This window comes from Sinocyclocheilus anshuiensis, unplaced genomic scaffold (assembly GCF_001515605.1).
Source record: "Sinocyclocheilus anshuiensis isolate Anshui unplaced genomic scaffold, SAMN03320099.WGS_v1.1 scaffold464, whole genome shotgun sequence".
Taxonomy (NCBI): domain Eukaryota; kingdom Metazoa; phylum Chordata; class Actinopteri; order Cypriniformes; family Cyprinidae; genus Sinocyclocheilus; species Sinocyclocheilus anshuiensis.
In genome coordinates, this window is record NW_015555731.1 from 462,785 (window position 1) to 480,716 (window position 17,932).

The 17,932-nt window shown below is 39.0% G+C and overlaps 1 pseudogene; it reads right to left on the bottom strand.

The window, feature by feature from the left end:
- Positions 1-569: 569 nt before the first annotated feature.
- LOC107672903 (tripartite motif-containing protein 16-like protein) lies at positions 570-14,480 on the bottom strand (annotated as a pseudogene).
- Positions 14,481-17,932: the final 3,452 nt, after the last annotated feature.

Genomic DNA, 17,932 nt, shown 5'->3' on the forward strand with positions numbered 1-17,932 from the left:
TGTAGATGCTACATGTTTTATATTATTACACCTGACGTTTTGTGTGTTTGTTTTACTCCATAATAATGATGTTATCTTTTGTTATATTTTCTGGGCAATACAGTTTTGAGCAGAATTGTCTCTGTACTCAATCTGTCAGTAAGAATTTGAGCAATCATCACATAAAGAGCTAGACCACAAGATGAACACAACCACATTTACAAAAATTAGCTATATGAAGATGAGGAGCCTGATATGTTAATGTATGCATGTAAATAATACCACTAATTATCTAGATGTAATAAGAATCTTTTATACATACAGTACATATGATTCTGCATGTAATAAAAGTGTGTACAGTCAGCAGAACTAAAAGTGTTAGATTAAAAATTAAATGTATTTAATGGCTGCTGTCGAAGAATCTAAAATAATCTCTCTGTTATCATCTAATATGTGTGTCAGAGCGTATACAATATTACAATAAATCTAAATTATACAATCACACCAGAAGAACATTTTAAATCTTTACATATGTATTTTTTTGCTTTATTGAACCATCAATTTAATCAGGTGAATTTTACAGGTGAACACCTTTCAAACATTTTCAACATTAATTTTCAGCGCTAACACTACTGCCATTATTAGCCTATACTCATCTGATGAGACGTTTTACACTTAATAGATCAGTAGTTATTAAAAGTTATAATAAAAAAAGCTATCATTTTGATTTTTTATTATTATATTACTTTTTAAGCTCCATGACATCTTACTGGTACTGATTTATAATCATTTATGACTAACTAAACTGCGTGATTTAATTGGTCAGATGGCATATTTTCACTGTTGTATCATTTTCTAGTCCAAACATGGCATACAGTGGCTGAGTGAATATGGTCTGGACTCTGTGGATGAGACTCATTGTGTCAGAGACGCTGTAGAAGGACAAAATCCCTGCGCTGTGATCCACATACACTCCTATTCTACTGCTGGACACTAAAGGGAGTTTAGTCTCTATGCTACTGTGCCAGAATGAGCAACAGTCTGGAGAGCAGAACAAACTCCAGGATTGATCGTTACGTCCAGCTGCACTCAGAGGACCCTCTTCCTTCCTGCTGATGCTCTTGTACGTCACTGCTACATCTACTCCTAATGAGACATCTCCGCTCCACTCCACCTCCCAGTAACAGCGACCAGTCACACTCTCTCTACACATCGCCTCGGTCCAACAATCAAATCTGTCTGGATGATCAGGATTCGGCTGGTATTTGTCAGCAAAAGCCAACACTGTGTTTCCCTCAGACAGACGGAGCCAATTATTCACTGAGTTTGGATCCAGAGTCAACAAGTGGAAATCTAAAGAAGATGCATGCATAATTATTCTGAATCGTTGCTAAATGTGCAAAAACAAGCATTTAACTGGTAACATAGTATGTTACTGCTAACAGTAATGTGTTACCGAACTGTGTAACAGTTACCATGACAAGCATTTGCACATATGAAATCTATTAAGCATGTGTTGAATGTTTTAAAAGTTTAATATTGACTTGTTTGCTGTTGTATAAAATGGCTGTAGTCAAAACAATTGAAATTCTCAGCAACCAAATGTGTTTTTCACTACTGTAAAGCGCCGTCACTTATTGTCACTGTGCAGTGTGCACCGACACAACCCACTTGTATATTATTTGAAGCCTGCCAATTTACAAAAACAAGTGAAAACAATCCTATAGCATTAATTTAGTTAAAAACAAAAACAAAACAAAAAACACTCAAGCTCTTCCACTAAAGTGGATCTTAGACTTTGTGCTTTCACAGTAACTCACATTGTAGAAACTCTTCTCTGGTCTGATATTCAGGAGTCAGAACGACCTGTATGGTTTTCACTACGGATATCAAAACACATCTGCAGTTTAATTCTCATGTCAAGAGGATATTAAATCAACAACTGTTTTTATATTTATTGAATGGCACTGAACATATTTCTGACAATAATTTAAACCTAGAAACCTCTAGAAGACATCTTCTCTGCCTCCTCTTTGCAGAACTGCTGCAGTTTGTCTTTGAGTTGAGAAACTGATTCCTCTACATCATCAAATGAGAGATGAGAGCTGACGGTGAAGACATCTGTAGATCCAGAGTAAGAGACAGACGAAACTCTACAAACCCAAACACAGGATCAGCATATTAATGATTGCTGAAGTAGCTGTGACACTGAAGACTGGAGTAATGATGCTGAAAATTCATAATAAATTCAAAATTCAAATATTAAAACTTTGATTACAGCAATAAATTACATTTTAAAATATATTTAAAAACACTTTTACATTTGAAACTGTAATAATCAGTTTGGACAAATTAATGCTGTTAAAAGTAGCTGTGACACTGAAGACTGGAGTAATGACGCTGAAAATTCATAAATTCAAAATTCAAATATTAAAACTTTGATTACATCAATAAATTACATTTTAAAATATATTTAAAAACACTTTTACATTTGAAACTGTAATAATCAGTTTGGACAAATTAATGCTGTTAAACAGATTAAAACATATACGTTTTTAATCTCAGACAACTATAAAAACACCCAATGGCCAACAATTACAGTTTTCATTTGCTAACATCCCTTTGTCCATTCTGTAGTCACATTTTCAAAACTACACACAATTAGCACAACATCTGTCTGTTGTGACCATATCATTAACACAATTCATGTTGTTTACACACAATATTCAGTCAATTAATACATTTCTAAAATGCTTAATTTCTTTTCACACAAGCTTACCCCATAACAAAATAATGGATCTTTCTTATTTTTTTTTTTTACAAATGCTTAAACACAGCATGACAGAAATGAAGACCTAATGTTCCAAACTTTAAATATAGTTATGACGAGCGGCGACGTTATAAAGGGTTAAAGAAATTACTCAAGTTTGAAACCATTATACTTATTCACACAAATCGCGACTACGCCACCCGGGGATTAACACCCGGGAAAGACCCACAGGCCCACAGGTTCGCCTTCTCACAAAATGACCCAGAGACGTGAATACCTTGTATAAAAGTAACAAATCTTTATTAAACAATTTCTCAATTAAAATGAATCTTTGTTCAATGAAACAAGAAAATTATGCACAGCAAGTGCAACAAGCTGCCATGAAATACATACAAAACAAACAAAAAAACACAAAAGAGCGGCTAAACACAAAAACACAAAACGCCGGGCTTCAATAGGGCTCGTACTACTGAGTACCCACACGTGCACAAAAACACACTTACACACCCCAGGAAATTCCACAGGATGATTTAAACACCAGATAATGCGGACCCCATCATCTATCCAGCAGCCCTTACTAGATCGCATACAGGCAGCAGCAATCACTGAAGCAGGCGTCACCCGCGATTCTCAATTGCAGAGAAACACAACAGCAGAGGACCGGCATTCACCCATATATGGGTGCAACATGCGCCCGAACAAACACCAGCTTCACAAAGATTACCCTCATGCAACGCAACGAAACTCCGGAAGTGTGATCAGCTGAGTATGACGCAACACCCTTCCATCTTGCCTCACACCTTTATATACACTCCCCTAACTAGGACGCCATAACAAATAAATACCTGGGGGTGTGGTCAACCAAACAGAATCCACCGCAATAACTGCATTTCACCATAGTGTAAAACCTCTACTTGGGCAACAACAGCAGCTTAAAAGAGCTGATAATAATTATTTTAATTACTAATAATTGAGAAATAGCTGATTCCAATCTTAATGAACAATTCCAAGTATTTCCCTTACATGGTCATGCACAATAAAAAGGCACTTTCTGGGTTGGTTTGTTCAAAACAATACAGCACAACACAGAGAAGCAGAAAAAGAAAGAAAATGTCTAGAGGAGGGAGAGTTGGACGAGGGAGAGGAATAGTTGGACGAGGAAAAGGACTGGTTGGACCAGGGAGAGGACAAGGTGGACTAGGGAGAGTAGTAGTTGGACCAGGACTGTCTGGTTTGGTTTAGCTACCAAATCAGACATCAAGAGACTACAGCAGACAGTCAGGACTACTGAGAGGATTATTGGTCCCCCCTGCCCAACCTCCAAGATCTTTATATCTCCAGAGTTAGGAAAAGGGCTAAGAAAATCACTTTTGGACCCCACCCAGCCCACTCTCTCTTTTCAAATTGTTGCCTTCTGGTCTGTGCTACAGAGCAGCAACCACCAGAACAGCCAGGCACAAGAACAGTTTATTTTTTATTTTATTTTATTCCCCACAGGCTATATTGAGCCTGAACAATTAAAACATTTATATACATTTTCCATCATAACTGACACATTTATATATAGAAAACTGAAAATTGTTCATTTGTGAACTGCACACTTGTAAATAACCTATCTGTACATTCATTTAAACAATTACATGTTTTTTTCCCCCTCTATATTTCTACTTCTGTATATAGTGCATTATTTAATTTTCTGTTTTTCTTATATTACAGATATACTCCATCTCTACTGTGTAATTCCTATGTCTGCTGCACTAGATTTAGAGGAGGGAGAGTTGGACGAGGGAGAGGAATAGTTGGACGAGGAAAAGGACTGGTTGGACCAGGGAGAGGACAAGGTGGACTAGGGAGAGGAGTAGTTGGACCAGGACTGTCTGGTTTGGTTTAGCTACCAAATCAGACATCAAGAGACTACAGCAGACAGTCAGGACTACTGAGAGGATTATTGGTCCCCCCTGCCCAACCTCCAAGATCTTTATATCTCCAGAGTTAGGAAAAGGGCTAAGAAAATCACTTTTGGACCCCACCCAGCCCACTCTCTCTTTTCAAATTGTTGCCTTCTGGTCTGTGCTACAGAGCAGCAACCACCAGAACAGCCAGGCACAAGAACAGTTTATTTTTTATTTTATTTTATTCCCCACAGGCTATATTGAGCCTGAACAATTAAAACATTTATATACATTTTCCATCATAACTGACACATTTATATATAGAAAACTGAAAATTGTTCATTTGTGAACTGCACACTTGTAAATAACCTATCTGTACATTCATTTAAACAATTACATGTTTTTTTCCCCCTCTATATTTCTACTTCTGTATATAGTGCATTATTTAATTTTCTGTTTTTCTTATATAAGTGTTATATTACAGAAGTGTTCCTGTGTATAATTCCTGTGTATGTCTGCACTATCATGTATGTTTGCACTCTCTGTACTTTTTTCTGCACTCGAAGCTCCTGTCATCAAGTCAAATTCCTTGTGTGTGTAAGCATACTTGGTAATGAAGCTCTTTCTGACCTTTTGACAAGGGAGAAGGAGAGGTAGGGGGCAAAAGGCAAAGGGCTGTACGTTGTTTTTTTTATTTTTATGATCACTGACAGCAATTTCATTTTGCCAATAAGGCCTTTACTGCAGCAATTCTGTCACTTTTCTTTTACATTCCATAAAGTATTGATGACTCACTATGCTGTACACATACAGTATCTAAAATTAATCCACACATTTACACACACAAAAAATGAACTAGCTGACTGAATTATTATTTTATTTTATTTTATTTTTATTTTTTAAATGGATCTTATATCTCATATTATATGGATCTCTGTATGTTCTATACAGGTCGAACTGAGACGTGACAAGTAATGCAGTTTTTGTAATGCCATTAATTGTTATCATTTTGACAGTCTATGCGCTATTATTGACTATATGTTCCTGCTGGATAGAAAACCAGTGCCAATGTTTTGACTAAATGACTCAATTTTGAATTGGGTTTGCTGTATTTTGATAGAGTTAGTATAAGTAGAAAAAGGTATTCAGCGTTTTGAAATATAGAGTTTGTATTTATTTAACAAAATGTGGCTTTGGCCAGAAAATTAACTATTTGGCTAATTGTGTGATGTAGGTGTGTTGCTGTGTTAAGAGTTTAGAAAAAGTACTTTAAAGGCACAATATGTAAGTTTTTGTCGCTAGAGGGCGCATATTCAAAACAAACAAGAAACAAAGGCATAGTTTTATGACACCATGACTGAGTGTGGAATCATGGGAGTTGTCGTCTTCATTCCCACAGCCGATGTAATCCAACGGGACTCCGGGGCAGAGACTTATTAAGGTCACTGTAGTGTGAAGCAGGGTGGGGCTAAAAGTCGTGGAAGCGAAACGAGGCCGCAGGAGTGATTGCTAATGAAGGACGAGTGTGATACATGGCACGAAAGCAGACGAGCTTTTATTATGCCACAGTCGACTGCTTCAGCTTCTTCCGGTCATGCGTATTTGGGGTAAAACAGCGCTGTTTCATACTAGATACATTTGAGTGTATTGAAAGTTCTGTTATAATGCTACTCTGTGCGTTCGTCCCCTGTCTAATAAAATCGAGGGTGTATGACGTCATTGGCAGGCGACACGATGACACTATAGACACGGTCCGTGTCACTAGTTAAAATTGCTTATTTCTCAGGATTTAAACATTCTTCAAAACATTTGAGATAATGTAAGTACACAAGTCAGCAAAATATATAACACTGTCCTGGTTTTCGGATATTTTAATCAAAAATCTTACATATTGTGCCTTTAAGTATTGGTAAACGCTTGTTAGCAATTGAAAAAACTGTAAAATAGCATGATAACTCATCTGTTTAAGTAAAGTTTAATTCATACGTAAGTGCCAAGATTAAGTTCTAATGATTGTTTCTTATACATTATTAAACATAGAAATGGCGTGTTAAGAAAGGCTGAAGAGATTGAATGTTCATTTTGTTCTTGCGTCCTGAAAATTAAATGACCTAAATATATTTACACAAACGATGGATGCGCGTGAGGTCTAGAAATGCAGCTCCCAATGTTTTAGTGACTAAAAATAACTTGCATTAAAACATACACTGTCAAGTGAAATATTTGTAGTTTAGTGTACTTAAATTCTATGTGATGAAAAAAAGAAAGAAAAATAAAATATATATATATATATATATATCTATATATATATATATATTTCTGTTTATTTCCGTCAGTTTTAGGGTCATTATACGGAAATGTCACTTTTTCTGTCCCTAGCCTTTACAGAAATATTACAGTCTTATTGTCTTTGATCTTTCAAGCTGTTTAATGCCACTCAGCGGGTGTTGCATGCATCAGTCCAAAAGAAGTTAAATAAAAAGTGCCCATCCATAAAAAAAGTGTCTCACACGGCTCCGGGGGGTGAACAAAGGCCTCCTGTAGCGAATCGATGCGTTTTTGTAAGAAAAATATCCATATTCAAAACGTAATAATCACTTTAATGTAGCTTGCGCTCACTGTTGTACACGGAAGCAGTTCCGGGCTGATGAGTTATGAGGTCAGCGCTGCGCATGCGCCTCTCAGAAGTGACGAACGCGGAAGTGCAGGGGAGAGATCAAAGCAAAACAACGGTCACTTATTAGAAGTACAACTCGCTGAACTCATATGTCATCTGCCTGGAGCTGCTTCCGTGTTCAACTGTTGGTGCTAGTGGTTCATGTACGGAGCGCTGAGCGCGGTCCCAGTTTACTTTCAGTTTCATTCTCTGCCACTATCTACTATGAGTGGTAAATGTGCGTAAAAAGTTGATTTATCTTTCTTTACTTGTCATATTGTGATAATGTTGCCGTTGCATGTCTGATTGGTGTCAGCAGTCCATAGTTCAGTTCATATAGAATGCATATAGATGTATACTGAGGTAAATATTTATGTTTACTGTATACAGTTGGATTCTGATATTTTATTTGTTTATTTCAGACTAAACCACATTTTGCCACCTGTGTTAATTTAATGACTGTACAATGCTGGGTGATGTAAGTGACACATCCTGAAGAGATAAACCGTTGAACAATCATCTGTCTCCTGTCTCACTTCTTACGGGAGTTCCGTAGTGGACTACATTCCACCTAACTATAGAGAACAGAGAACAAGTACAATTGTGTGTGTGTGTGTTATTAGTTTAGCCAGATGTTTTTTGTCTACAGTAATCAATAATCCAGATATGGGTTCACAAACTTATTCTTGCCACTGTACCTTTATTAAAATATTTTATTGGGATTTTTTTTTACATTCATTATCATTATGTTATTGTAACAACGTTCGTAGGTCGGGAAGAAGGAGGCGGGAACCGGCGAACATTTAAAGAAAACTTCTCGTCTTCCATAGTTCCGGCACCACCGCCTCGGGCAGCCACCGGCGGTCTCTCCGCTTGTTCTCGATCTCCTCAGCACCGCGATCCCCCTCAGCAGCGAGGGCTCTTTGACAGCGTGTCCCTCCTTCCTCCCGGGTTTCGGCACCAATGTAACAACGTTCGTAGGTCGGGAAGAAGGAGGAGGGAACCGGCGAACCTTTAAAGAAAACTTTAATAAAACAAACAAACACAAAATGAAAGTAAAGCGGCAGCCCCTCGCGGATGACTGCCGCACACAAAACACAAAATAAAGTCCAGGCCTGGTCCTCTCTCGTCTTTCACTGTCGTCACTCCTCCTTTTATCCTTCCGGAGCTCCTCCGTGGGACTCGAGACCGGTGAGTGGTGCAGGTGTTGCTCATTATCAATTACTCCACCGGCCTCGCTCCGTTCCCACGGCTCTCGGCCCCGCCCCCACTCGTCACAGTTATATTTCCGATTGAAAAAATATGCATGTGCGCCCCTTGACACCTACTGATAATCATGTTATATAATAAAATTATCTACACAACCTCAATTGGTCAAATGACACAGTTCACCGTTGAGTGTCTGTAATATATTGGGGACACGGTGTCACATACTCCCTATATCTTATTCCTGACATTACACAGAATTGGTGACTATCATCACCCAATATGTAGCGGGTGCATGGCGGGACACATTGTCTGTAGCAGCTTGTTGTTTGAAATTGTTCTCTTTCCACAATCAGCGACTCAACACAAAAAATAGCAAGGGACAGGCAAACCTCTGATGCCTCAGGACACACAGACAACAAACGAAGCGCTTTGAATGATTTTTGATTGTTTTTAGGGAGCACACAGCAAGACATGTTGCTTTTAAAACAGAATCTAATGACGATAGTTCAGGTCATTTTATACACGTGGTCACTACGTGCCCAATGAGATAGGTATGTTCTGTAATGACACTGTCATGATCACTGAAGGTGTTCCCATAGCATCAAATGCATCAGCACAGCGTTGATGTTCTCTCAAAAGGCAACTGAGCAGAATTTTGTCTCAGAGAGGAATCTGCTCATGTCAGTAAGCAAAGCATGAGAATCTACAGAAAATATATATGAAGATGAGGAGCCTGATATATGATCATGATGTTTTCATGTAAATAATACCACATTAGATGCAATATTAATCACACATGCATATTTTCTTTTTGATAGTGTGAATTATGTGAAATGCAGAAGACAATGCTTTTGATATAAAGGCAAGAATAAGTTTGTAAACCCTTTTTCTACATCATACATTGTGAATGATTATTAATAAAAATGTGAAAAGTACATTTATTTGTGTGTTAGGTATTTGTGTCAGATTGTGTTTGTCTACAACTGTAAGCTGAATTAAGATCAGACCAAATTTGATGAGTAATAAATGCATAAATCCATATATTTACATTTACATTGGCTTTACATTAAAATTACATTTTACTTTAAATTACATTTACATTGGCTTTACATCCAAGATGGTGGCGCGGTCGGACGCAGCGGCTACTCCGGGTCCCAAAAACGGTGTTTTTATGTCTGTTAGTCTCGTTTCCTCGTCTTCAAACAGTCTCATCTTATCGCAAAATCAACAGATAAACACTCGGAAACACATCTATGATCGACAGAGCCTTCTGGCAAGTGCTATGACAAGTCTCAGTTAGCTTAACGCAGTACACGTAACAAGGTTTTTTAAATCATATAATAAATAAAAATAAAATGAAAAAAAAAAATAAAATGAAAAGATAGAATGGGAAAAGAATAGAGCAAGCTAGTGTTAGAGGACTTTTTTTGCTGTTGTTAATTGTATAATAAATAAAAAAAGAAAACAAATAGAATACAAAAAGATTAGAGAAGCTAGTGTTAGTTTATTTTTTTTAAGAAAAAAAGCTGTTAGTAAATAAATAGAGTGCAAGTCTTAAAGGGGCATGTTTTTTTTTTTTTTAAGAATAGAATTAGAATAGAGAGTGCTAGAGTTGGAGGGTCAAATAAAGATGGAAGAGATGTGTTTTAGCCGATTCTTGAAGATGGCTCTTTGGGATGGCACAATAAAGTGACGTTCACTTGCAGAACGCAAGCTTCTAGAGGGCACATAATTCTGAAGTAATGAATTTAGGTAAAGGGGTTGAGAGCCAGTGGTGGTTTTGTAGGCAAACATTAATGCCTTAAATTTTATGCGAGCAGCTATTGGTAGCCAGTGCAAATTGATGAACAGAGGTGTGACGTGCGTTCTTTTCGGCTCATTAAAAATTAATCTTGCTGCCGCATTCTGGATTTATTGTAAAGGTTTGATAGAACTGGCTGGAAGTTCTACAATCCTATTATATTATTTTATCATGAATGTATTTATCTATAGTATTTGCAATCCTATCCATTTCATTATCCTTCATTATCAGCTCTTACAGCCACTATTATTCTGATTTGATGTGAAATTTTAATAAATCTGTTATTATTGCACAGTCACTAGTGGCATTTTTAACTAGAAAATAAGCCTCATGACATCTTATTGGTACTTATTCATCATGAGAAAATATTCTAAACAACCTCCATAATGATTTACTTGGTTAGACGACACAGTTTCACCTTTGAGTGTCTATCAAGCAAACAGTGCATAGAGTGGCTGAGTGAATGTGGTCTGGACTCTGTGGATGAGACTCATTGTGTCAGAGACGCTGTAGAAGGACAAAATCCCTGCGCTGTGATCCACATACACTCCTATTCTACTGGAGACACGGGTTACAGGAAGAACAGTCTCGATGTTATTGTGTGTGAATGAGCAGAAAGTGGGAGTGCAGTACAATCTCCAGGACTGATTGTTACATCCAGCTAAAAGCTCATTACTCTCTCCCTTCCTCTTAATGGTCTTATATGCCACTGATATACCCACTCCTGATGTCCCATCACCGCTCCACTCCAGCTCCCAGTAACAGCGTCCCGTCACACTCTCTCTACACAATGCCTGCCACTGACGATCAAATCTGGCTGGATGATAGGTTAACACTGATATGTGTTTGCAAAAGTCAACACTGTGTTTCCCTCAGACAGACGGAGCCAGTTATTGACTGAGTTCAGATCCAGAGTCAACAGACGGGAATCTAATGAAGATAAACACATAATCGCTCATGACTTTCCATAATTAACATGTTAACCATAAAATCATCAATTAAACTTCAATCCATGTCAACCAATCAAGAATAATTTAATTTAAGACTGCAACACAAAACTATTGTAAGGATGGTTTCCCTACAGTGGTTCAGGCTGTAGGATTGGCAATAGGCAGCACTTTAATATTAACCTTGAATCAAGACTAGTTAGCAGATAATTAATAATTGAAATGGTTTAATAACAATATTTTGTTATGGTTACACTTGAATTGGTTACAAAATAGATGAAGGATGGTAAAACATGAACAATTAATTGTACCCAGCATGTGTGTAAAATATTACCTGAGAGAGAGAGCAGAGCCCCAAGAAGAGAGAGGCAGCAAAGGAAAGAGAGAGCAAAGAAAAAGAGGTCGCAAAGGAAAGAGAGAGAGCAACAGTTGCAATCTTCTTTTATCCCTTCCTTGACCATGTGACTAAAAACCAAACATGATACATTCAAACTGACCAATCAGCAGATTACAACTTCACCCATTGTGCTAAAGGTTTGATAATTAGCAGACCCCCGATGTATACACATGTTGGCCTACAGGCCTTGATCGATATCAGCACTTCTGTGCCTTTAGGAATGCCAAATGGCCCTTTTGTTACTGAAGATAGGTTTGGGACAGGAAAGCAGAAGTCTTTGATAATTTTTGACCTTACACTATTTTAACAAAGACTATGAAAAACAAATGGAAAAGTATGGATCTGAATGCTGAACATGTGCAAAAAAGGTATAAGGTATAAAGTATTTGCTGTGTAATGTAGTATGTTATTACCTATAAACAATAACAAATTAATGTATTTTTTTTCTGTTGGCTAAAAGCTTTAAATTTATGATAAAATAATATTACTTGTTGTGTTACAAATGTCAAATATGGTTCATGTACGATGTAAATCCTAATTATCACATCGATCAACAAATAATCTATCAAAATTAATAGTTTAGTTCAATATTATTTCACTCGCTTTCGCTGGTAATCTCTGTCTGAATGACATGCACAAGCACATATATGCTACATCAAGCACCTAAATGTTTAATGTCTGTTTGCTCACTGTTTTTAATGTCTTTACTCAAAAAACTTTGAATTTTTCAATGGCCAAATTAATTTTTTTACTACTGTCGTGTGCTGACACTAATGGAGGTTTCCACTCAGTGTCACAGATGCAAATTAAAGATGACTAAATACTGTAATAAATATATTGTTCATTGTCTATTCATGTTAGATAATAGATTAACTAACATTAACTAATGGAACCTTATTGTAAAGTGTTACCGAAATTTGCAGCTGTGGGACAATAAGTAATGCATTTTCATTCTTTATTTTCATTCTTCTCATACTGTAACATATAATCGTAGCTTTATAGTGCATCCAGGAACTGAAACGTATGTCAAATGCTACATATGTATTTTAAAACACAAATGTGTAAAACTCTGTAACAGTAAAATGGATTTTAGACTTGTGTGTGTTTTAGCAACTCACATCGTAGGAACTCCTTTCTGTTCTGATATTCAGGAATGCCTATGATCTGGATGGTTTTCACTACAAATATCAAAACACATCTGCAGTTTAATTCTCACAAAGAAATTGAACTATTTATTTATTTATTTATTTAATGAATGGTGCAGAACTCATTTCTGAGAATAAATTAGTATTTACCTGTTCCAGAAATGTTTTTTATAGTCTCTCTGGAGAACTGGTGCAGTTTGTCTCTGAGTTGAAACGCAGTTTTCACTACAGCATCAAAAGACAGATGGCAATTGACAGCTAAGCCTGTTAAACCAGGGATAGACCGCAAACTCTACAAACACAAAGACAAAAACACAAACTTCCTGTAAATACAGTAGCTGGTTAAAGTCCTCAGTGTTCGAGTAGTTCTCTATTACCTGAAGGAAATGAATATGATCATCTGTCTCTGAAAGCTGCTTCAGGTCAGCTTCTGTCCTCTTCAACTCATCGAGCTACAGCTCCAATCGCGCCAGTTGTTCTTCAGCTCGACTCACTGCAGCTCTTTCCTGATCGCTGATCAGCAGCATCACCTCAGAGCGACGTTTTTCAATGGAGCGGACGAAATCAGTGAAGATCCTCTCACTGTCCTCCACTACTGTCTGTGCAGAGCGCTGTTACAGGACACACATACAATCACACAGTGTCTTCAGTGGGACAGCATTATAAGAGCTCCAGCACTGGAGGAAGTCTAAACTGAGTCTCAAACTTTTCTTCTTCTCCAAACTCACCTTAAGAGACTCCACAGCCTCTCTCAGCTCCTGAAGATCTTTAACTTTCTGCTGGATTATTTTCTGGAAATTTCTCTTTTTTTCCACCACATGTCTCTGCACAAAACAAAACTATGTTTAAATCAACACTAATGTTGAATGTGAACACTAATGTACTAATGTTTTGGGTCCATAAGACTTTTAAATGTTTTGAAACAAGTGTCTTATGTTTACCAAGGCTGTTTTTGATTAAAAAAAAAAAATACAATAAATAGCTATATTGTGAATTTTTATTACCATTTAAAACAATTTCAAAACACAATTAATTACATCAGTGTCCCTGATTGAGAGAAAAATCATAATACATGAGAGAAATTTCATTACACTGTTATAGCAGTACCTGTTTCTCTGTCCTCGCAGCTGCAGTTGATACAGTGTCATGATTTTTGTGTTCATCCATCAAATACACTGCTGGTCGGTACGGCAATACATTTCCAGCATTTTATCATGACGAGGGCAGATCATCTCCTGCAGTTGTCCAGTGGCATCCATCAGATTGTGTTTTCTACCTCTGAAGAGACTCTCATGCTGTTCAAGATGATTTTGACAGTAAGAGCTTTGACAGTCCAGGCACAATTTCACTGCCTTCTGTTTAATTCCAGTGCAGGAATCGCACTGAACATCTCCAGGTCCAGTGTGATGAACTGCAGGAGCAGCAGGTTGGAGTCTCGTCTTCTTCATTTTCTCCACCATTTTAGCAAGCACCACATTCTTACCTAAAACAGGTCTTGGTTTGAAGGTCTGTTTGCATTCAGAACATCTATAGATTCCTTGTGATCTTCCTGATTCCAGCAGTTTGTGATGCAGCTCTTACAGTAACTGTGTCCACAGTGAATCGTCACTGGATCATTCAGCAGATCCAGACACACTGGACAGCAGAACTGATCCTCAGCCCATGAGATACTGGCTTCTGCCATTTCACTGTATGAACACAGAGAGAGAGAAAACACAACCATTGTTTCATATATTAGTGCATTTAGTGTTCCAAACATGTATAGCTAGACACTAAAATGCCATAAAAATGGCACTAAAACTTAAAGAAACCCTTGATACAGAGCAAAATACAGTCAGCTGTGACAGCTGTGAACTTCAGACGGGCACAATGAGTGCGTCGCTTGCCTGGGCCGTGCCCACACTGAGGTTGCGCTCACTGAGACAGACTGCTCTCACTGCAAGAGCAAGAGTCTCGCACTGCTTCACTCGTGGATCGCCTTCACTCTTGCAGACCCCCCTGTGATTCACAGGTGCTCTTCTCATGTGAGGATCAGTGCCCTTCATCTGCAGCAAGCGGTTTGATCTCTTTAGGTGTATCTGAGAAGGAGGCTGATGCTGACTACTCCATGTCACTGACAGCTTCAATTATGAAGGATTAGGCTTGGTCCAGAGGCCCGTTCTTCCTAATTAGCACATGCCTAAACAAATTACCACTGTGATAGTTGACCCACCTACTCAAAAGTGCACTTCTCCTATTCACAACACAAATGTCAGTTCCCTGCCCCTGTGCAGTGTCTCAAACCACTTGCCACCTGGCTTGGAAAGCCATCCATGCACATCAAAAACAGGCAAAGCAACAAATTAACATTATTCAACATATCCTAGTTTTTTACAGAGTATTCCGATGTAACCCCCTTTGTAATCATTAACATTTTCATAAGTAACAGTAATTTAATTAAACATTTTTTTCTCAGCAACTGTAATAGATTACAGTTACATTTATTTTGTAATTAAATTACGTAATCCTGTTACATGCAACTAGTTACTTCCCAACACTGATCCTGGGCATGACGAGCTGAGTTCTGCACACCACAGAACGAGGCTACTTGCACCAGTTTGCTCGTAGACCACCTCGTTTCAGAGGTGTTATTCAAACTTCAGCACAGGATAACAACGAACATGTTCTCCGGTTCGAAGTGCAAAGTCCGCTTGCAAAGCCACCATGGAGATGGTTCTGCCAACGAACAGCTAGTCAAGATTTTACAGCCACTACTTCCTCGTTCCTGAGAAAGAACTTTGAAGCAGATCCTCATGAAAATATGCTCAGAGGACTGTTTTTTATCAGTGTATGAACACAGAGAGAGAGAAAACACAACCATTGTTTCATATATTAGTGCATTTAGTGTTCCAAACATGTATAGCTAGACACTAAAATGCCATAAAAATGGCACTAAAACTTAAAGAAACCCTTGATACAGAGCAAAATACAGTCAGCTGTGACAGCTGTGAACTTCAGACGGGCACAATGAGTGCGTCGCTTGCCTGGGCCGTGCCCACACTGAGGTTGCGCTCACTGAGACAGACTGCTCTCACTGCAAGAGCAAGAGTCTCGCACTGCTTCACTCGTGGATCGCCTTCACTCTTGCAGACCCCCCTGTGATTCACAGGTGCTCTTCTCATGTGAGGATCAGTGCCCTTCATCTGCAGCAAGCGGTTTGATCTCTTTAGGTGTATCTGAGAAGGAGGCTGATGCTGACTACTCCATGTCACTGACAGCTTCAATTATGAAGGATTAGGCTTGGTCCAGAGGCCCGTTCTTCCTAATTAGCACATGCCTAAACAAATTACCACTGTGATAGTTGACCCACCTACTCAAAAGTGCACTTCTCCTATTCACAACACAAATGTCAGTTCCCTGCCCCTGTGCAGTGTCTCAAACCACTTGCCACCTGGCTTGGAAAGCCATCCATGCACATCAAAAACAGGCAAAGCAACAAATTAACATTATTCAACATATCCTAGTTTTTTACAGAGTATTCCGATGTAACCCCCTTTGTAATCATTAACATTTTCATAAGTAACAGTAATTTAATTAAACATTTTTTTCTCAGCAACTGTAATAGATTACAGTTACATTTATTTTGTAATTAAATTACGTAATCCTGTTACATGCAACTAGTTACTTCCCAACACTGATCCTGGGCATGACGAGCTGAGTTCTGCACACCACAGAACGAGGCTACTTGCACCAGTTTGCTCGTAGACCACCTCGTTTCAGAGGTGTTATTCAAACTTCAGCACAGGATAACAACGAACATGTTCTCCGGTTCGAAGTGCAAAGTCCGCTTGCAAAGCCACCATGGAGATGGTTCTGCCAACGAACAGCTAGTCAAGATTTTACAGCCACTACTTCCTCGTTCCTGAGAAAGAACTTTGAAGCAGATCCTCATGAAAATATGCTCAGAGGACTGTTTTTTATCAGTGGATCTGAAAGACTCTTACTTTCACATCCAGTTAGCCCCTCATCACAGAATGTTCTTGAGATTCGCTTTCAAGGGGGTGGTTTATCAATATACAGTCCTGCCTTTTGCGAATTGTGTGGATATGGCTCTTCCCCCTCTGACCCAGATGGGAATCCGCATTATGAATCACCTCAATTATTGACTTGTGTTAGCCAGGTCCAAAAAGGAACTCCTTGCAGAGGTCCTGGAGTGCCTTGAGCTCAAAATCAATTTAGCCAAGAGCTCTCTGTCTCCCAGCCAGCGGGTCATCTTCCTGGGGACAGTTATCAGTTCGGCCCAGATGTGTGCATAGCTCTTGCCGGAATGCTCGCAGCATGCTAGCATAGGTTAGCGGCGTCATTCACAGTGGGGGCTTCTCGCTCCCTCAAAGTTTTCCAGAGGATGCTCGACCTCATGTCAGCTGCCTATATCAGACAGGTGTTCTATTGGGACTGACCTCCAGAAGGAAGGTGGTCACGACAGATGCCTCCAACTCAGGTTGCGAAAGCACTGTACAATGACAGACCAGTGTTCGGCTCCTGGTCCAGTCTGGAGCAACTCCTGCACATGTCTTGAAATGATGGCCATTTTTCTGGCATTTAAAACCTTCCTGCCAGGCTTTTTATTAGGGCACCACGTCCTCATTCAGTCAGAAAACAAGAAGGTGGTAGCCTTTCTAGATCACCAAGGCAGTCTCAGGTCATGCTCCCTTTACAGGATGTCAAGACGCCTCCTTCTATTGGCACAGAGCAACCTGCACTCACTGAGGGCAGTTCACGAGCCGGGCAGGTTGAAACAAGGAGCAAACATGTCCCAGGGCAATGTATCTCCAGAAGAATGCAGACTACACCCCCAAGTGATTCAGATGATATGGACTGTCTTTGGGAGGGCAGATGTGGACCTCTTAAACTCAGAAGACAACTCTCACTGCCCAACTTATTTCTCAAAGGAGCGAGATGCTCTGGCCCACAATTAGCCCAGCATTCGACTGTATGTCTTCCTTCTGATTGCCCTGCTCCCTCAGGTCATCAGACGCGTCAGGGAGGTTGGATGCTCGGTCCTCCTGATGGCCCCATTCTGGAGGAACCAGACGTTGTTCCCCGATCCCATTGAGGAAGAACCACTTCTCTCAAATGAGAGGCACGATTTGGCAT